The sequence below is a fragment of the Miscanthus floridulus genome, chromosome 10 (genome assembly GCF_019320115.1).
Source record: "Miscanthus floridulus cultivar M001 chromosome 10, ASM1932011v1, whole genome shotgun sequence".
NCBI lineage: Eukaryota > Viridiplantae > Streptophyta > Magnoliopsida > Poales > Poaceae > Miscanthus > Miscanthus floridulus.
The window spans coordinates 23825858-23848089 of NC_089589.1; the positions used below are offsets into that span (position 1 = coordinate 23825858).

Here is a 22232-nt window from a genome sequence, read left to right on the forward strand (position 1 = left end):
CAACTGGAGGATTCGGGCCTCCGTTCCCAACTCAAAATCTCTGCTTGCACAAATTTCGAATTTGTGGACCTCAAGAACAAACTCTAGGAGGGGGACTAGAATGAGGAAATGAAAAAGTCCAAGAGGTGACACTGAGTGGCGGCAGGCCCATCTTATTTGTAGGCTTATTACACAATTACACTTGTGCCCCTAGATATTTTAGGGCGAAATTATGGTACAACCCGATTTCTATCGATCGGACAGCCTCCCTTCCTGCACAGATTTGCTTCGCCTCGACGTAACCTCTGTAATTCCGCCACGTGCCACCCCGTTCCTCCTTGGAACCTCCGCCCGGATTTTGAGGCCCAAACCCGGAAAACCATCCGCCCGATGGTTTGAGGCCCAAACCACCAAACCGTCCGCGAGTAGCATACTCTATACGCGTCCCCCGCAACTCGACGCATGTCACCTCCGTCCTCGACCGCCCGGGCGCCAAGTCTTCCGGAGCCTCCGCTCGACTTGCACGTGCGCCGTCTTGACTCGGTCAACACGGTCAGTCCTCCATGTACACTTGCGCTTATCGATATTCCCAGATGTCAGCCACCGCGGCTGGTCAGCCGGCCTCCTGGTCCCTTAGTCCAAGCCTCACGTCCGTCATTCACCGCTTCTAGTCCATTGGCATGGCACGTCCCTACTTGACCTTCACCTCGCCGTCGACCACCACCTCCGAACTCCACACCTGCGCACCACAAGCGAAGAGACATGTTGCACAACCTAACTTACGCCATGGTTAGTTCACAAACTCAACCCAAGACGCAAATCACGTTGACAATCACTCATCACAAATCCAAACCACAAAGGCACATATTAACCTTGTGTTCACAGAATAATGCCGAATTATGGGGAGTACTGTTTGCCTACTAAAAAGTTTTCACCTTGGATCTGCCTAGAAAGTTGAAGAGTTTTTGCCTAACGTGTGGCAAGGCGAAAGGAACTACATTTCGTTGGAAGCCCGAACTTAGAATGCTTATACAAGAAAAAAAACAAAATCACTTATATATTGTTTATACAGGATTGAGGAAATACTTCTATTTTATTGATATGTTTATAACTCATTTCACATGGAGGTCCATAATAAGGCGTCCACCTGAATGGTTATATTAAAGAGGAAAAATACGAACTAGTGAATCAACTAATCCATCATCCAAAAAAAAGTGAATCAACTAATCATGGTAATTAGTCCAGGCAACACTCTCACCAGAGCTAGATGCACTACTAAAGAAAGACTTTGTAGGGGCAGCTCCACACTATTTGTAGCAGCAGTTTGGCCAGCCACCCATACGGCCCCGACTCTACAAACCGCCGATTTGTAGGGGTAGTTCGCCAGCCGCGCCTACAAATCGTTTTGTAGGGGCGACTGGTCATTTTTAGGGGCGACTGGATACAGATGCGTCCCTAAAAATCTGTTTTTCCAAAAAATGCAAATCTGGATTAAAAATAGCAAAAAAATTAATCTTAGAAGGCAAAAAATGGCTTTCTGTGCTAGGGCTTACGTCAAACTCGAATGAAAACATAAAAAATAATTTTGAGAACAAATGGATAAAAATAAAAATTTTACCTTGTCGGTCAAAGGAAAACATGCAACACGATCAGATGTGACACATAACGCATCCGAAAGGTAAAAGATGCTATGGACGCCGAAACGGATCACACACTAGCTAGGGCTAGATCGTCCGGGTCGCCATGGACCAAAGAATGCAGTGAGGATCATACTTACATTGTGAGGAGCGGCGAGTATACAGGCAAACCAGCAAAGGATAACCAACACTCTTTTATGGCGAAGAACAGTGAAGTTTATGAGCAAACCACCAAAGGATAGCCAATCAGACTTGCGTGATGAAGAACGACAAGTTTCTAGGCAAATTAGCAAAGGAACGAGTTGAAGCTCTCGCCCGGGAGGGACCTCGTCAGGGTAAGGACGTCGCCAGGTTGCCCTAGGTCAGCCGGCAAGGCTAGGGCGCCATTGGTCGTCGGATCAAGCGATGAATAGCAGCATGGGTCGGAAGAGATTAGGGTGAAAGGAGTAATAGATGTAAAAAAGATCAATTGGTTGTTGGATGTACTCAATCGGCCATGATCCTCTAATATATATAGAGAGGGGAGATCTTATCCCAGTGGGAAACCTTCCAACATGTTTTTTCCAAGTTTCCCATGAGTCTGCAAGAGTTTGGATTAGAATCCAAAAGGCCATATCCAAATAGGGTCTTTTATTAGGTCAGTTCAAAGTTTTGACGCTTGTCGAAACTTCCGAATGTCGGAACTTCCGATGCCTGTCGGAATACCCAACGTGGGGATGACCCCGGACAGCCGAGCAGGCTTTTTCAGGTTTCTCGGAATTTCTGATGGTTGTCGGCACTTCGGATATGTGTCGGAACTTTCGACAGTAGAGAGTATCTTCCCGAGGACTCAGACACTAGAGTCTTCTCAAGGACTCCGTATTGGACGTTCCATATAAGTTTCTTTTGACCATCTCGACAAGAGGAAAGCAATGGTGAGGTCCATTGCACATTTTGACAACTTCACAAAAATGGACAATTTTGGTTGTGAACAGATGCACGCCTTCGAATTCCTCCCACCAGCTAGCAACTGGTTACTCTGGCTTTCCTTACCTTTATTTAATTTGTGCAACGGCCCTATCAGCCTCATCAAGGGAATCTTATACTTGGCCATCCTTTCCTCTTTTTTTTTTCCTAACGGCTTTGCGTACTTGTTGTGTTTCTCAGGGCATCTTCAGTTAGTTGTACTCCTACACCACACAGAAAAAGCAAACGTACAGGTAGCAGTGTGTCTGCGCTATACAGTCCGCACGGGTATAGGAAAAGCAGATATGACCTGCTTGTATATATTCCTTGCTTGTCGCTGCAACATATCCCTGCGCGGCCTTAAAGCAACATCCTTCCACGAACTTCTAACGGCGCGGCCTAAAGCAAAAGCACTCAGGATACATTCCTTCCTGGGCGCAGCTAGCGCCATCCCGGCTCTCCTGACCCATCGGAAAATGTATTCCTTGCTTGCTTCCAGCTAGATACGATACAATACAAGCGGCCTCTCCCCTCCGTCGTAAGCTGTGTCTGTGTGTATATAGCAGGCAGGCCTCCGATAGCTGCTTCTTCGCGTCTGGTACGCCCACAATATCGCTTTCATTCATTCATGTCACACACATCACTGCTGCGTGCAGATCAATCCATCGGCTCTCTTCTCCGGGCGCACCTCAGCTCTGATCAGAGGCAGCTGCAAGCGAGCGAACTCGTCGATCGTCTTGCTCTGTAACTGTAAGCACCCAACATTAATTCAGCACTTCTCCTCGATCTGTTTCTTTTCTTTTATTTCAAATAATGAAATAAAATGACCCTCCCTAGAGGTCGCATTGAACCAACTACTGATGAATATGCCATTCATATTTGCAGAGTTGCATTGATTGTGCCCATCCGTTGTGATTGAAACCCAACCTTAATTTTTCCATATTTGTTCGGCGATGATACCCCTCATCGTGGTTCGCAGTTATACAAAAATTGTAAGTTGTCCCCATCTCTGTTCCCTTCAGGTTTCCTTGATTTATCTGTTGATATATATAAATCTTCTCCTCTACCTTGTGTATGTGTGTGTGTTCTTCGAAGTTTCCTATTGTGTTTGTATTGTGATTCACAAAGAAAAAAAAAATCTAAAATGTATGCATCTTTAATGGAGTAGCATACTCTCTCCATCCTGAAATATTAATTGACCTAAGGTTATCCTGATTAGTCAAACTATCCTAATTTAACAAAGTTTATAATGAAGAGTATTAACATCTACAGTATCAAAGAGGCGGATTATGAAACTGCATTTTGTAATTTACCTAATGATGTTAACTTGGTATTGTAAATGTTAGTGTTCTTCTCTATAAATTTAGTCAAACTTAGAATGGTCTGATTTAGGAGGCAGGGACTATATATCCATCCTGGTACCCTCCCAGTCTGTTTGGTTGCCTTGTTTGCTACTTGTCCAGCTATAGCAATGCAGGTGGTCCTATGGTTGCCTCGGAAGGGCCAGCAGACTAGCTCTAGCAATGCACCCAACACCCCTTAGCTTATACTTCATCTGTTGATAGTTATACAAAAATTGTATGTTGTCCCCTTCTATATCCGGTTCTTGTTTGCTTGATTCATGTGCTTCATCTGTTGACAGTATAATAAGGGATTTTTGTCCACAGGACACTAAAAAAAGAGTGGATTTGTGCACAACGCACTGTACTCATTGAATTAGTCACAAACACGTTGCGAAAACATTATTTTGTTTCCATGACACGCCATGCCCAGTCAAAGGACCATTCTGCCCTTGACACTCTCTTCCCTTCGACTCATTTCCACATTGGACCATGTTGTTATCGCCAAACCTCCACTGCGCCGCACTCGTTTCCTCCACCAGAACGAAACTCCTTGGGCAGTGAGACCTCTTGGGAGAGGCGTGCCACTGGTAACTGTTGTGTGGATGCCATGGGCCACCTTCCCCTCCCGCACCCTGCGCCGCTGCTACAAGCACGTGCATGTGTCAACTGCCTCCCTTCTGTTGGGCTACGCATGGTAAGCACCATGGCCCCCTTCCTGCATCCTGCCCCGCCAGCTCTAGACGTTAGCGCTCATGTGGGCCAGCGCCACATGCTCATGCAGTGTACTATACTGGGGTGCCAAGCACGAAAGGTCCACACGCCCGCATCCATGGTCTTCTCCATGCATGCCCTTCAAATTAGGGCCACCAGTGGAGTTGAATCAGTAACTTCTTGTCAATCCCGGTGGCTCAATGGTGGACAAATTGCAGTAGACAGCGGTGGTGCTAGAAACTTATAGGAGTCTCTCTTTGGTACAAACAAAAAAAATCCCATTGCACTTCGCCGATGGGCACCTGTCGGCCCCTCGGGGTCACCGGGCGGTGGCACCACCACTGGCAGTAGCAAACCATTTCACCCTCGATTGGAATCGAGAGTTCTTGCTGATGTATTACTGCTCAGCAGCAAAGGAGAGATCATAGCCATTTTATTCTTCGCTGTGTTGGAGACATAAAACACAAAATCATGGTGTCCAGCGGACAAAATCGATGAATCAAGTGTGCTACGCACAAATCAGCCTTGTGTTAACAAAAATCCCTATATATAAACATTCTCCTCTTCCTTGTGGTTGTGTGTTTTTTTGAAAGATCCGTGTGTTTGTATTATCATTCACAAAGACAAAAACAGTTTCTAAAAATGTATACATCACTAATACCATAATTTTTTTTGTCCTGAAATATATGGATCTAAAGTTGTCCTAATTAGTCAAACTATCCTAATTTAACTAAGTTTATATTGAAGAGTATTAACATCAACAGTACAATATGAAAGAGGCGAATTACATATGAAACTAGATTTCGTAACTTATCTAATGCTGTTAACCTAGTATTGTAAGTACTTTTATTCTTTTATGTAAATTTTGTCAAACTTAGAATGGTCTGATTTAGGAGGGAGGGAGTATATATACGATACTTTTGGGCAAGCTAAGACACCATATTGAACACAGGAGGCTTCGACCATCAATATCCATGATTGTTTGCATGTCAAAATTAGATTTGGTAATACTCCCTCCATTAAGGTCTCGAGAACACCTAACAGGGGGTGAATTGGGTGTCTAATTTTAAACTTAAATCCTACAACAACAACAAAGCCTTTAAGTCCCAAACAAGTTGGGGTAGGCTAGAGTTGAAACCCAGCAGAAGCAATCAAGGTTCAGGCACGTGAATAGCTGTCTTCCAAGCACTCCTATCTAGGGCTAAGTCTTTGGGTATATTCCATCTTTTCAAGTCTCCTTTTATTGCCTCTACCCAAGTCAACTTCAGTCTTCCTCTGCCTCTCTTCACGTTACTATCCTGGCTTAGGATTCCACTACGCACTGGTGCCTCTGGAGGTCTCCGTTGGACATGTCCAAACCATCTCAACCGGTGTTGGACAAGCTTTTCTTCAATTGGTGCTACCCCTAATCTATCACGTATATCATCGTTCCGAACACGATCCCTTCTTGTATGACTGCAAATCCAACGCAACATACGCATTTCCGCGACACTTATCTGTTGAACATGTCATCTTTTCGTAGGCCAACATTCTGCACCATACAACATAGCCGGTCTAATCGCCGTCCTATAAAACTTGCCTTTTAGCTTCTGTGGTACCCTTTTAGTCACATAGGACACCAGATGCTTGCCGCCACTTCATCCACCCTGCTTTGATTCTATGGCTAACATCTTCATCAATATCCCCGTCTCTCTGTAGCATTGATCCTAAATATCGAAAGGTATCCTTCCTAGACACTACTTGACCTTCCAAACTAATATCTTCCTCCTCCCGAATAGTAGTGCCGAAGTCACATCTCATATACTCAGTTTTAGTTCTACTGAGTCTAAAACCTTTGGACTCCAAAGTCTCCCGCCATAACTCCAGTTTCTAACTCACTCCTGTTAGGCTTTCATCAACTAGCACTACATCGTCCGCGAAAAGCATACACCAAGGGATGTCCCCTTGTATGTCCCTTGTGACCTCATCCATCACTAAGGCAAACAAATAAGGGCTCAAAGCTGACCCTTGATGTAGTCCTATCCTAATCGGGAAGTCATCCGTGTCTCCATCAATTGTTCGAACTCTAGTCACAACATTATTGTACATGTCCTTAATGAGCCCGACGTACTTCGTTGGGACTTTATATTTGTCCAAAGCCCACCACATGACATTCCTTGGTATTTTATCATAAGCCTTCTCCAAGTCAATAAAAACCATGTGTAGGTCCTTCTTCTTCTCCCTATACCGCTCCATAACTTGTCTAATTAAGAAAATGGCTTCCATGGTTGACCTTCCGGGCATGAAACCAAATTGGTTCATAGAGACCCGCGTTATTGCTCTCAAGCGATGCTCGATAACTCTCTCCCATAGCTTCATAGTATGACTCATCAACTTAATTCCCCGGTAATTAGTACAACTTTGAATATCCCCTTTATTCTTGTAGATCGGTACCAATATACTTCTCCTCCACTCATCAGGCATCTTGTTCGATCGAAAAATATGGTTGAACAGCTTGGTTAGCCATACTATAGCTATGTCCCCGAGGCATCTCCACACCTCGATTGGGATACCATCCGGTCCCATCGCCTTACCTCCTTTCATCCTTTTCAACGCCTCGCTGACCTCAGATTCTTGGATTCTCCGCACAAAACACCTATTGGTGTCATCAAAAGAGTCATCCAACTGAAAGGTTGTGTCCGTATTCTCACCATTGAACAATTTGTCAAAATACTCTTGCCATCGATGTCGGATCTCATCCTCCTTCACCAAGAGATGCTCCCTTTCATCCTTAATACACTTAACTTGGTTGAAGTCCCTTGTCTTTCTCTCACGAACCCTAGCCATCCTATAAATGTCCTTCTCTCCTTCCTTCGTACTCAAACATTGGTAAAGATCCTCATATGCTCTACCATTTGCCACACTTACAGCTCACTTTGCAGTCTTCTTTGCCACCTTGTACTTCTCTATGTTGTCCACACTCCTGTCATGGTACAAGCGTCTATAGCACTCTTTCTTCTCCTTAATAGCCCTTTGGACTTCCTCGTTCCACCACCAAGTATCTTTAGCCTCGCCTCCACTTCCTTTGGTTACTCCACAAACCTCTGAGGCCACCTTCCGAATGTTGGTTGCCATCTTCTCCCACATGTTGTTTATGTCCTCTTCTTCCTTCCAAGAGCCCTCTTTGATAACCATTTCCCTAAATACCTCTGACGTCTCCCATTTCAGTTTCCACCACTTTGTTCTTTCAATCTTAGCTTGTTTATCCCTACGGGCACGCACCTAAAAACGAAAGTCTGCCACCAAAAGCTTATGTTGAGAAACAACACACTCCCCTGGTATCACCTTGCAACCCAAGCATGCTCATTTGTCCTTTCTTCTTGTGAGGACAAAGTCAATCTGGCTAGAGTGTTGTCCGCTACTGAAGGTCACTAGATGAGATTCTCTCTTTCTAAAGAAAGTGTTGGCTATCATCAGGTCAAAAGCTACCGCAAAGTCCAGAACTTCCTCCCCCTGCTGATTCCTACTACCATACCCAAAACCTCCATGAACTGCCTCGAAACCTGCGCTTGTAGTACATACATGCCCATTAAGATCTCCTCCTATAAAAAGCTTCTCACTACTGGGTACAGCTCTAATCAGGCCATCTAAGTCTTCCCAGAACTGTCTCTTAGCACTCTCGTCGAGGCCTACTTGGGGGGCATACGCACTAATTACGTTCAAGACCATATCACCATTGACAAGCTTGACTAAGATAACCCTATCTCCTTGCCTTCTCACTCCCACCACACTATTCTTGAGGCTCTTATCAATCAAAACTCCTACTCTATTTCTATTCGCAACTGTCCCTGTGTACCAAAGCTTAAAACCAGTATTGTCCACCTCCTTCGCCTTCTGACCCTTCCATTTAGTCTCTTGAACGCATAATATATTTACACGCCTCCTAGTCGCGGTGTCAACTAATTCTCTTAACTTACCTGTAAGCGACCCTACATTCCAACTGCCTAAATGGATCCTAGTTGGTTCGACTAGCTTCCTTACCCTTCGCACCCGTCGAATCAGATGTGAAGACCCTTGCTCATTTTTCACTACACCCGGGCGCCGATGTAGCGCGCCACTAAGGATGTGACGACCCGATCCTTGATCACTTGACACCGTGCCCAGATCGCGACACGGCGCGTCACGGGGGTGACGACCCGGCCCTTGCTCATTTAACACCATACCCGGGTTCCGATATGGCGCGTCGCTAAGAGGGTTACGCCCCAACGATTTTCTTTCAGGTTTCATCTCCATTAGAATGGCTAGATTTAACGTTGGCTCGCCACGCCTAACACAACCCTCCTCCTTTACCAGGGCTTGGGACCTGCTATGTTGAGACAACATAGGCGGAGTTTAAACTTAAATCCTACAGCTTAATTTAAATTAACACAAGAAAAACCAAGCCACTTTAGCATGATGTGCATTTATGGTTTTTCTAGTTTGCTCTAACTAACCATTCCCACAAATAGTTTTGCAACCTAGAGCCAATTCTATGAACTAGTCTAAACCTAAATCCAATCCTACCACCTGCTAGGCTCCAGCAATGCAGGCCAGGCCTATTTGGTTGCCTAGGAAGGGCATATAGATTGGGTCCAACAATGCACCCAACACCCCTAAGCCTGTTTTACAAGAAACGACCTCTATAGTCATTTCCATGGAGCCCGATTTGACTAGCACATGTCTCACCTCAAGGCCATCTTTCCCTGTCACCTCACCTCTAGTCCCTTAGTCCCCGTTTGGTACCCCGCCATTGAGCACCAGCCGGAGAGCACGACAAGGACCGACCACCTGCCAAAGAGGAGAGGAGCGCCAAGAACCCAGGCCGAGCACCACGTTGGAACCCTCCATAGAGGAGGGCGAGCTCAACATCATGGTCAGAAGCATTGGCCTTAAAACTTGAGGACATCATGGTCGGAGGCGGTCGACAGCACCCGTTGGCTCGGCACTCATGCTAGCTCTACACAAGGTGCCTTGGCCCCTACCTACGATTATATCACCACCATTGCACCCACGATACTCTATCCTCATGCTCAACTGCTTCTTCCTACTTTGGCCTGAGTGTGGGAATGGCGTAGGTGCCCTCCTGTGAGGGGGTAGAGGAGCAAGCTGGCAGTAGAGATGGTTTGGCATGTGGCTGACCACCTGTTCGATAGAATGTCTCAAAGAGGTAACTTACTAGCACAAAGATGGGTGACTAAATACAAGGCAAACTAGACATCCAGTCACACCATTTCTTGTGCATGCTAAGCTAACCAATGAACCCTAGGCTTAGGTGGCTAGCCGAGCCAGGTCTTAAACACGAATCAAACACAAATACTCTCCCTGTCATGGTGTTTGACTTGCGATAGAAAGCTCCCAGCTAACCTAAGGCTATCCCTAGAATTATGAAGTTTCACCACCGCCACCTGGCTCTTCTAGTTGCCTTGACCCTGTATACACTATGCATCTTCTCCAAACTAGGGAGGTGTCCTCGTCCTTTGCACATAGACAAGGGCAGATTCATGGTGGGGCTAGGTGGGCTGCAGCCCCTCCCCCCCCCCCCCCCCCCGGGGGCCACAAATACAAGGAGGATATCGGCCCAACTCGCTCTCAATTCAGCCCAAAATCCCTACGAAAGCCCAACTCAAAGCCTTTTCCTGTTATTTAGGCCCCCGCCCCCCCCCCCCGTGCCCCCCCCCCCCCCCGGGCTGATTTTGGATCCGCCCCTGCACACAGATACGCCAGCACTCCACACCAAGAATGGATGATCACCGTCTCGAAGATGTTCAAACTAAAGGGTACTAAGATACACACAAGCAAGTGAAAGGCAAGTTCATATGCATAGCCCATTGGCAATAACCACCGAAAAAGTTCGTCAAATTTCATGTAAACACTGGAATGATTTACTGCCTTCAAAAGATCCATCACAAGATCATACGGTGTTACTAGCTATTGAACTACTCGTTTACTTTTTCCAATTGTTGGACGATACGTTGTTTGATTTTTTTAATTAATATCGCCGGGTCATCTAGTGCTTGCAAACACCTTTAGTCACTCCACTGGACCACACCGGATGATCCGCCAACTTCAGGGTTCATTTCGTTGGGTGGTTCAATGATCTCTGCCTACCAGGGCTACACAGTGGCTAGGTCTCTGGTCATCATCGAATGATCCATGCTTCTGCCTTTCCACTGGATCGTCCGATACTCAAGCAAGGAATTTTTTCGTAGGCACTTCAATCTTCAATTGTCAGGTGCATATATTTCTCCCACCGCCAGACTGTCCAACATGTGCTTCTTCAGCGCACCAAGTACTTTTTGCCCCATTTCATTGCCGGTTTTCACGCCAATTTCTTTTCTTCCACACCTAGGACCTATTTTTCAGTTATCTAACATATATTTGACATATATATTAGTCATTGGCTTGCATTGTCATCTAAATCACCAAAACTCAAAGATACGATAATGGGCACATTATCCTTACAATGTCCCCATTTTTTGTGATTGATGACAACACAAGCAAACCAAGCATAATTAAATGTTTAGTCGCGGAGTCCATAGAAATGACCATATTTTGACCTAGCAACGCATTGTCAATTGTCATTGCGTTGCATTGCACCCCGGACCGGACTCCGGACAATAAAATACTATGGTCGATCGATGCCGTTCTTTGTCGTACAGTCGCACGGCGACGGCCGACGGACCCGTTCAACCACCAAATCTGTCAGGCCCGGCTGTTCGGGCGTATCGTCAAAAGAGAACGGATTTGCTTTCTATTGCACGGCCTTGCATTGCATCTGTCATACCAGTCGGAGGCACTAGTCCATATACTCATTTTTTAATACACTATAAATTTCTCATTTTATAAACAAATAAAATAAAAAACTCTAAAATTCTCTATATCTCTAAACAATGAAGTGTGCTATGCATGCTACAAATAAACGGTGAATACTAGTTTTTAATAGCTACTTTAACCTTCCTTCATGTAAATATGCAAGCTTGAAGTGATTTTGAGCTCAAATTACTTATAAATGAAAAAAAAACCACAATAAAGAACCATATATATATAGTGAACAAAATGAGATAAGACAATGGTGAAAAATGAGAGTATGAGATTGGTAACCTTTACAACTGAAGAATCGACGGAGGAATCGAAGAAATCGACGGAGGAATCGAAGAATGGATGGAGGAGGGAGGAAGAACACTAGTGCAGTGAGCTTCAAAATGTGCTGAGCTCGGGCTCGAGGAGGAAGAAGGGATACGGCCGATATATAAAGGGGGGACATTTAGTCCCGGTTGGTGGCTCCAACCGGGACTAAAGGTCCCTCCCAACGGCTCCTGCGGTGGCAGAGACCTTTAGTCCCGGTTGGATCCACCAACCGGGAGTAAAAGTCTACCTTTAGTCCCGGTTGGTGGCTCCAACCAGGACTAAAGGTCCCTGCCACCTCTGTCTGGCGCAGTAGCCGTTGGGAGGGACCTTTAGTCCAGGTTGGAGCCACCAACCGGGACTAAAGGTATCTCTAGTCCCGAGCGCAAAAAATGCCTGGGACTAGAGTCCATTTTGGTCGAGGATCAAAGGTCTGTTTTCTACTAGTGTTGCCAATGCCGCCGCCGCCGATGATGCCCTGTCCCAGGGAGAATGGCAGCTCCTCCACGCGAGCATCGGCGTGTCGGCGATGCACATGCAGCTGCTCCCGGGGGACTTCGTCCTCATGTTCGACCGCACCGACACGGGCCCCTCCAACATCTCGCTGGCAGCACACGACCAGCTTGTATACATTCCTTGCTTCTCGCTGCAACATATGCTTTGCCGTTTCCAATTCCAGTGGACAAAAGCAAAAGCCCTCACACGACATCAGGATGGATCGCTTTAACATGCTTCCAACGCCGCGGCCTAAAGCAAAAGCACTCAGGATACATTCCTTCCTGGGCGCGCAGCTAACGTGACCCGTCAGAAAATGTATCCCTTGCTTGCTTCCAGGTGGATACAAGCGTCCTCTCCCCTCCGTCGTAGGCAGTGTGTGTATAAAGCATGCAGGCCTCCTCTGCTTCTACGCGTCTCTCTATCCCCATCATCTCGCTTTCATTCATTCATTCATTCATGTCACACACATCACTGTTCTGCTGATCGATCCGTCCACTCTCGTCTCCGGGCGCGAGAGCCTCGGATCGGAAGGAGCCAGCTGCGAGCTTGCGAACTCGTCGATCGTCTTGCAGTCCTGCTCGGTAACTGTAAGCACTTCTGTTATTCTTTTATTTGAAATAATGAAAAAGAATGACCCTCCCTTAGAGGTCGTATTCAGCCAACCAACCACTGACGAATAATAAGCCATTCGTATCTGCAGAGTTGATTGCATCCATTCGTTGTGATTCAAACCCAACATTCATTTTTTGTTTGGCGAAGATACCCATCATCGTGGTCTTGATCGGTAACTGTGTAAGCAGTAAGCACCCAATATTGATGTAACACCCGGTTTTAAGGACAAAACCTGATGCACACCATATGTGAGTCTTTAGGAACAAATCTCACATATAGCTACAAATGAGGGGTGATATCAAATATCAATGCTTAATAACATAATGTACATAGTATAAAAGATATAACCTTAGGGACAATCAACGGATAAACAACTCTAATCTCCGGGTGCAGACTTCACTCCACTGGATCCAACTGACTGGTTGACCACAAGCCTAAAACTTCTCCTGAGGTGTGGGGGGAATAGCAAGAGTGAGTCCATGTCGAACTCCGCAAATATAGCAACAAGGTAGTGTAATCCATAACCACATGATCAAGTGTAATTGAATAATGAACATCTTAAACAATTGACATAAATGATCATCTTAACCAGTAAAAGTCATCATCCCTTAATGTAAGTGTTCCAAGGTCGCTCGTATCCGTGAGCACGGCTAGTATACCAGTTTGTTAACTCTGCGCAGAGGTGTACACTTTCACTGTGAGTCATGTTTCCCAAATGAGTGGGTGGATCAATCCCAAAACACCGAGAACCATATAAAGTCACCCAAGAGCTCGTCTAACCGGCCAGGGCCGCAGGGTCATCAGATATAGGAACCCCCCTTCCAATAATATAAAAGGCCGCTTCCATAGCTAGGCTCAACAGGACAGAGGCTGTCCTATACCCAACTCGCAGACCTCTAACCAGCTAGAAAATGGTTTCTCAAACAACTAGAGCCAGAGCCATATAGCCCTCACAGCTGTACGTTAAATCACGGATAATCAGTTACAAGACAAGTCCTTCTGTTGCTAAAAAGTCATCTTGTTTATGTTTATAGCATATTCATTAATCAAGTTTCAAGATCATGGTCACAGAAAGAAAACCCAAGCTATACTTGCCTTTAACTTGCTTTACACCCAAAGCAACCTCCTCAGAGAAGCATCAACTTCATCTTCCATTCTACAGCTTCGGCACTTTAACTTCTGATCTCCAACGCTCACAAACGGTTCTTGTTCTACTCGAAACAAACACCACGCATAGACAAACATACAAGAAATAAGGTAGACTAAGAATAACACATCACACAAAAGTAAAAGCTAGAAAAGAATGCACTAAACAACAAAGCTCGGTGCTGCGGTCGCTAGAGCGCAAGAACAACGGAAAACGGAGCTATCGTTAAAGAGGACACGACTACCGAGATGTTTGCAACATAACAGAGAACGGACTATAAGCTTTATTCATTTTAGTTAATAAAAACATGGTGATGGACATTTCAGAGAAATATCTTAAGTTGAGCTAAACAATTTACATTAAGTTATAAAACCAAAGTAAAACCTTATTCATATTTTATTTATAAATGTTGTCGTATAAGTTAAGTAACTTTACAAAATAAAGCACCATCTGAGAACACCTATATTGCTTTTAGATTAGAAAAGTAGTTACATATAGATTTACCGAACCTATATTTAATTATAGACACATAATTACGTGGCATGGAGAACACGTCTATGTTAAACCGTAATCAGGCTAGCGAAAAATTTACATATTATAAAAGAAAAATCTAGGTCCTTTATTGTTTTAATTAAGAGAAAGCATGCAGGATCTACATGTGAGACCTACTAATTTATTTTAGTCAAATTATATTTTTAATTCTGAAAGCCAAATTCACTAATCATATTTTAAATTATAAACACTATTGCATAATTTATTCAGAAAGTTTAACCGTATAAAGGCTATTCAAAGTGAATATGAAGCGTTATGGGGCTAAGTAAATTATATTTATAAAACATATTGATGTTTCCATTAAGCTAATCAATACTCATTTGTAAAAGAATTGTCATATAAGAAACTATATTGCCTCTAATTAGAAACTCATTTGCATTAATCAATTTAATATTTACCTATATATGCAAAAACATGTGACATGAAAAAAATATTGACACTACTACGTAGAGCGCTTCGACACGAAACTAACGCAACGAGAATCACTCGAATCGGACTAAAAACGGTTTTACGGCGGAGGATAAAAGATCGATGGCAATTCTGTAAATAAGGAATGGCAAACTTGTAAATACGTTCATCTTGTACCTCTGTTCGTCTTCACGTACGCAGCCATGGGGAAACTGCTGTTGCTGCTTTGTTCCACCACGCAGGGAGAGGAGGGGGCCTCGACCAGCAAGGAGGGATGACCGACCGGTCGCGGCCGGCGGCGGCGTGACGCCAGGCCACATGGCCCGCAGAGCCGGGCTGACCCGCACCACCGTGCAAGGTGCGTCGGCGGCCTTGCCCTGCCAAGCAGGGCGCGCGTGACCAGGGGCCGAAGCGCGGGGGTGAACGCAGCGGAGCTGGGGCATCAGGCAGCTGCGCGGTCGACCTCCTGGTGGCGGCGCACGGGACCAGCTCTGGCCGGAACGGAGAAGGAAAGATGCCGGCCATGGATGTCCTCGTCGGGAAAGAGAGAGAACCGTTAGGGAAACAATCAAACGATCACGGATTCATGAAAACAAAGAGATGACGGCGTAGAGGTCGAAGAGAGCAACCTCATGGTGGTGGTGGTGGTTTTCTCCCGAGACAGCCGAGGTGACCGGAATTGCTCGCCGGAGAGTTCGCCGGTAAAGCTCGTCGGCCGAACTTCGGCTTTAGATCTAGGGTTAACCGAAGGGAGGGTAGCGAAACGGATTGTACTTTTGCGATCAGCGCGAGAAGGAGAACGGCGGCATGTATTTATATGCAAAGTTTGGGTCGATGAAAAAAATCAGGATTTTTAGAATAAATGAATTTCGAGAATTAAAAAAAATTATAGAAAATCTAGAATTACTTTTTAGGCCACGAAAAATACTCGGATAGCTTCAAAAATTCAGGAAAAATTCTCAGAGACACTTTGGAACATGATGAACCCAAATAAAGTATTTGGAGCTCATGAAAAAATATTTTGGAGCATATACAAATTAAATTATGCTCGTAAAAGAGTGGGAAACGGCTCCGAAAAAAGCTATGAAAAACTTGGAGAAGTCTCGAGAGATTGTTTGACGGATGATGAGTTCAAAGGAGTGATTTTGAGCACATTAGAGAGATGTTGGGAAGCTCCGAATGAAAAGCTTAGGATTGAGAAAACAGAGATTTGACTAAAGAAAAAGATAGAGACAAAGCGGAGACGGATAAACGACTTACTAAACGCATTTTGAAGAGTTTACACATACGACACACAAAGTCGACAACTAGCATTCATCACATCAAGCAAACAAGCCCGTCATATTAATTCCAAAAGTTTGAAGATTCACATTTTTACTACAACTAAATTTACACTAGTTCAAACTAAACTCGGTAAATTTTATCCAAATATCAAAACATTTATTTTAATTAGTGTTTTCTATGCACATCCCAAAATCTGAAATTTTGGGGTGTGACAATTGATTCAGCACTTCTCCTCGAGCTGTTTCTTTTTCTTTTATTTCAAATATTGACCCTCCCTAGAGATCGCATTGAACGAACCACTGACGAATAAGCCATTCTTATTTGCAGAGCTGATTGCAGCCATTCGTTTTGATTCAAACCCCATCTTTAACTTCTTCCGTATTTGTTCGGCGAAGATACCCATCATCGTGGTTTCCAGTTATACAAAAATTGTATGTCGCCCCCTTCCTCTCTTCCATTCTGGTTTGCTTCATTCATCTGCTTCATCTGTTGATCCAATCATCCCCTCTGTCGATCTATTCTCAGGGCGCACAGGTCCGATCGGTGCCAGGTGACAGCTGCCAGCGAGCGAGCTCGTCGATCATCTTGTTCTGTAATTGTAAGCACTCCATATTCAGCACTATTCGATCTGTTTCTTTTATAAAAATAAATAAATAATCTTAACTAGTCCCTAGAGGTCACATTTGACCAGCCACCGATCATTTTTTTAGATATAAAGGGCCGATCATAAGCTATCCGTAATTTCAGAGTTGATTGCAACCATCTGTTGTAATTCAAACCCAACCTTTTCCCCATCGTCGTGGTTTCCAGTTATACAAAAGTTCCATGTTGTCCCCATCTCTGTTCCCTTCTGGTGTGGTTGCTTCATCAGTTGATATTTATAGGGATTTTTGTCCCCAGGACACTAAAAAAAGAGTGGATTTGCGCACAGCGCATTGTACTCAATGAATTAGTCACAAACACGTTGCGAAAACATTAGTTTTGTCCATGACACACCATGCCCAGTCAAAGGACCATATTGCCCTTGACACTCTCTTCCCTTCGACTCATTTTCACATTGGACCATGTTTGTGGCTAAAACCGGCAATGATATCACTGCCAGTTTGAGCCATGAACCGGCAATCATATTGGATCATCACTGTGATTTTTGGCTAAAAGCACCAGTGATACTATCACTATCGGTTCATGGCTTGATTTGGCAGTGATATGAACTTAGTAACTTTCTCATATGATGTCTGATGAAGACTACCAAAGTTGTAGTACTCGACAAGATCTACAACTTTTTAGTACAAATGTTTTTTATTTGAGATCATTTGAATGTCTAAATATACACCATAAGATTTTATAGAATTAATATCAAAGGAGTCCATATGCTCTATAGTCACAAGTGAGTGTGTAGTGGTAGTTAAGGATTTCGGATGAAGAAACGACCAAAACAAAAGTTGTAGACCTTGAAAAGTTATGCAACTTTGTAGATCAAAACTTTTTTATTTAAAGTCATTATGATGTCTCTCTATTTGGTTTGCAAGATTTCATAGAAGTTAATACCAAAGCAATCCATATGTTCTATAGTCACAAGTGGGTGTGTAGTTGTAGTTAAGCATATCGGATGGAGAAGCGACCAAAACAAAAGTTGTAGATCTCGAACAGCTATGCAACTTTGTAGTTGACAACGTTTTCATTTGAAATCATCTATTCAACAAAAATTATGTTTAATTTCTCAAATTCAAAATTCGAACTTTTTAAGTGGCCTCGGATGGAGAAAATCCCAAAACAAAAGTTGTAGATCTTGAAAAGTTATGCACCTTTGTAGTTGACACATTTTTTCATTTCAAATCATCTGTCCAAGGAAAATTACGGTTGAATTTCCTCACATCTGAAATTGAAATTCTTCAAATGACCTCAAATGGAGAAATGACCAAAACCAAAGTTGTAGAACTCGGAATGTTATAAAACTTTGTAGTTGACAAATTTTCATTTGAATTCATTTCATATCCCAAATACTCATTTCAAAACCATATGAAATAAAATGGAGAGGACGAATATCCCAAAAGAACACAAACGTCTTGTGGTCTCAAAAAACACAAACGTTTGTCTTACAGGTGGAGTGGTTAGGGGAAAAATACGCGAAGCCAGAGGTAGGGATTTCGAGCGATAGAAGTTGATGATGGACAAATTGCAGTAGCCAGCGACGGAGCTAGAAACTTCTAGAGTCTCTCTTTGGTACAAACAAAAGAAAATCTCATTGCACTTCGCTGATGGGCCTAGGTGGCCCCTTGTTGTTGCTGGGCGGTGGCATCTGTATTACTGCTCAGCGGCAAAGGAGAGATCTTGTGCGCCTGGTCGAAGCAACAACACGATTGTTGGCCACCAGAGGGGGAAAAGGATATTAGGGACGGAGAAATAAAACACATGCAAAGGGAATGGAGAGTGGGCCCGTGGGCTAGCTAGTCATTTTATTTGCTTGGGTGTGCTGGAGACACAAAACACAAAATCATGGTGTGCTACAAACTTCCTTTTATTGTGGACAAAAATCCCTATATATAAACATTCTCCTCTACCTTGTGGTTGTGTGTGTGTGTGTGTTTATATTTGAAGCTGTTCAGAGTGAAACAAAAAAATTCTCTGCCACTACCAGCTCAGTTAACTAGGTGGCCATGCCCAACAATAAATAAAGTCGCCTTCGTTCACCAACTAAAGCAGCCCCAGTGTAGCCACCGTAGGCACACCTCACGTCTCCTACTTCACGCCTCCGTTGCCGGCTAGCCGCAGTCCTCGCTATCGGCCCTCAGCCCTTCAGACACCACCTACTCCCACCTCCGCCAGCATCCGTCAAACAGAGCAGTAGCCCACACCACACCACACCGAGCCAGAGGCCAGATCTAGGCATCTCCAACCGTGCAACTGCCTAGGCAAACCACGCCGGCACTTGGTCAAACGTTATGTACTTCCAGTTCCAGCCATCGCTCAACAGGTCCGTTTCCTTGACGCCGGAACCAAACGACACACACAGCATTCTCTGTTCCCCGCTGCAAATCAAGGTGCATATGCCTAGTCTTTCCCAGCCCTCTCTATTTTTATTTCCATCCGCTTTCTTTCTTTCTTTCTTTCTTTCTTTCTAGTTTTTGTTGGAGATATTATACTCTTCTTCCACTCACAAATATACTCACACAAGGGTGACGGCTTGAGATTAGTGTAGCTGCTTTCGATTTTTAGGTGCCCAAGTTTATAATATTTCAACATCATCCATAGATCAAACTTCATCATATTCTCGTCTGCTAGCGACTCATTAATTTGTTAACTCCGTAATCATTTTAGCTTGCTACTATGTGCCAGATCTGGTACCAAAAGTACTCAGTTATCATTTAAATGTGATTATTCTAGTACCTATCTACTGTTGCAGTGTTCCCTTTTGAATAATAGTGCCAAGGTTATAGAGGCCTCGGTACTTTTACCATCAAGATTACCTTTCCTTTAAAATGAAACACGTAATTTTTTTTATCTAATTTTGATTTTGTAGATACCGAAGCAGCAAAAATGGCGGTGGTACTGGATGCTTTAGCATCCTACCTCCAAGACATGTTGTTGGAGATGGCTAAAGAAGAGGTGCATCTGCTCTTTTGTGTTCCCGATGAGATAAAAAAGATGGGGATGAAGCTTGGGGACCTTAAGAGGTTCCTCGCCGATGCTGACAAGAGGAACATCAGCGTCGTCCTTGCCAGCTGCTGCCATCCTCGAGCAAGGCAGGCTCATGCCTTTATTCTCGCCATAGCAAGCACACATGCAGATGCATGCTTACGTGCAAATCTGCATATGAGCTTAGCACAACTGCCCACCGTTTACATGTGAGTATACTAGCTATCTACAAATCATACACTCAATCGCCGTCTGCATCCTTATAATCTATTCCTAGAGAAGATCGTGATCATATTGTTTGTTAGCAATTCTTAGTCCGCCTATTCCAGCTCTGTACAAGCTCAACACTTTTTTTTAAATAAAAGCAAAATAGGATAGTATCGGTCTTCTGTAAGAAACTGTTAACTTGATTAACGTCAGATTAAATATGTTTTTGTTTAGGCTAAACATGGTCATATAAACTCATTTAGATGTTCTCACGTGTTTCTTTTCTTTTGCAAAGATAAAGTTTAACTTGTTTAACAAATTATGTGATAATATTTATATGATAAAATATAATTGACCTCAACATGGTTTTTATATTAAAATATAATTTGTCTAATCTAAATTAATGCTACTCACATAGTTTTTCCTAATTAACATAAATCAAGCTTATAGTCTTCTCTTTTCTTTTATAAAACCCTGTAGCCGCTTCTTTACAACCGTAGCTTCGATTAGAGTGCTTTTCGTGTCTGTGTGTTCGTAGCGACGTGTAGAACATATTTAAAACATTTTTACTTGTTGTTTATTATGTTTGGTGTACTGTTCTAATTTAGATCTATTGTTTGCTTCGTGTATGATTGCACGGATGTTTGTGTGGTGCTATATGATCATGTCCAGTCGGTGAGATATACGTGGTGATCAAAAGAAGAAGAAGAACGTTGAAGAATAAAGCTTACCGAAGGATCGGTGTTTAAGGCAAGTATAGCATGGGACCATCCTTGTTACCTATTCACCTTTAATCATTTAATTCATACTGCATGTGTCTACCTTGACTGCCATTAAGGAATTCCTAGTACTTTGTACCTTGTACCTTGATACCCTATGGGGTATTGCATTGGGGTAGCTTTGCTAGTGCTCAACTACAACCATGATCTTGTAACTTGACTAATGTAATATGCAATAAACGTTAAAAGATGCTTTTTAGCAACATGGAACAAGGGGGCTAGAGCATCGGGCTATTTTTATGGTGCTCTAGATTCCTCTCCCTAAGGACTTATCTGTAAGTGATCATCCAGGACTTACAGTACAACTGTGAGGGCTACATGGCTCTGGCTTTAGCTCAGTATGAGGACCTTTTCTAGGCTTGTTATGTGGTTACCTTATGGCGCAAGAGGGGTGTGTTCCGGGTGGATATAGTGCGGCCTCTGTCCGTCAGTGTATAGGCTGGCGCGTCATTGTGCCTGTCGGAAGGGGAGCTCTACATTCGCAGGCCACAGAAACTTAGCGGCCCTAACTTGTTAGACAAACTTTTGAAGGCTTCATAGTAAACCCTGCCGACCTTCCTTGGTAGTGGTCAAGAGGTTGGCCGCCTCGGGCGAAAGGGTAATCACGACTCACAGTGAAAGTGTACAACCTCTGCAGAGTGTAAAACTGGTAGATCAGCCGTGCTCACGGTCACGAGCGGCCTTGGAACCCTTATGGAATAGATGATGAACACATATGATACGATGATGAAGATGCTCACTAATGGTTAATTGTTTATGCTATTCATTATTCATGTTTACCTGATCAATGTGTTTATGGCTTGAGGTGAACTTGTTGCTACTCAAATTGCTAAATAATGACTCATTAAAGCTAATCGCAGTGAACCAGTGTCAGCCTTTTGATCCTCATGAACCCCATGTTATATTTGTTGAGTACGACATGTACTTACGCTTGCTTTACTTTTCAAATATTTGGATGAAAATCCCGGATGGGTACCAGATTGCTAGAGTTTGGGAGGAATTAGGCTTGTGATCAACCAGTCAGTGTCCCTGTGGTATTGGAGTCTTCGCTTGAAGATCGGAGTTGTCTTTACGCTGTCTATACTCTGAGGTTATATTCTTTATACTAATACGTTATGTATTTAAGCATTGTCTATTGATATTACCTTTATTTGTAGCTATATGTGAGATTTGACTTCCTGGGCTCACATATGGTGTGTATCTGGTTTTGTTCTTAAAACCGGGTGCTACAAAGTGGTATCAGAGCAATGCTGACTGTAGGACGCAAGCCTAGTAGAAACTGGTCGTTTTAAGGTTTATAAGTTGCTACAAAAACCCTTGCTCTATGAACCTTGATATTTTCTTTTCTACT

General features: G+C 43.7%; 1 long non-coding RNA gene across 1 annotated transcript in view; it reads left to right on the forward strand.

Moving 5' to 3' along the window:
* Nucleotides 1-19945, forward strand: part of LOC136486371 (uncharacterized) — a 36096-nt gene extending 16151 nt beyond the window's left edge. The window contains exons 2-4 of the long non-coding RNA XR_010766785.1: nucleotides 16587-16690; nucleotides 16785-16857; nucleotides 19780-19945. This is a non-coding gene — a long non-coding RNA (uncharacterized lncRNA). The remainder of the gene's footprint in view (nucleotides 1-16586; nucleotides 16691-16784; nucleotides 16858-19779) is intronic.
* Nucleotides 19946-22232: the final 2287 nt, after the last annotated feature.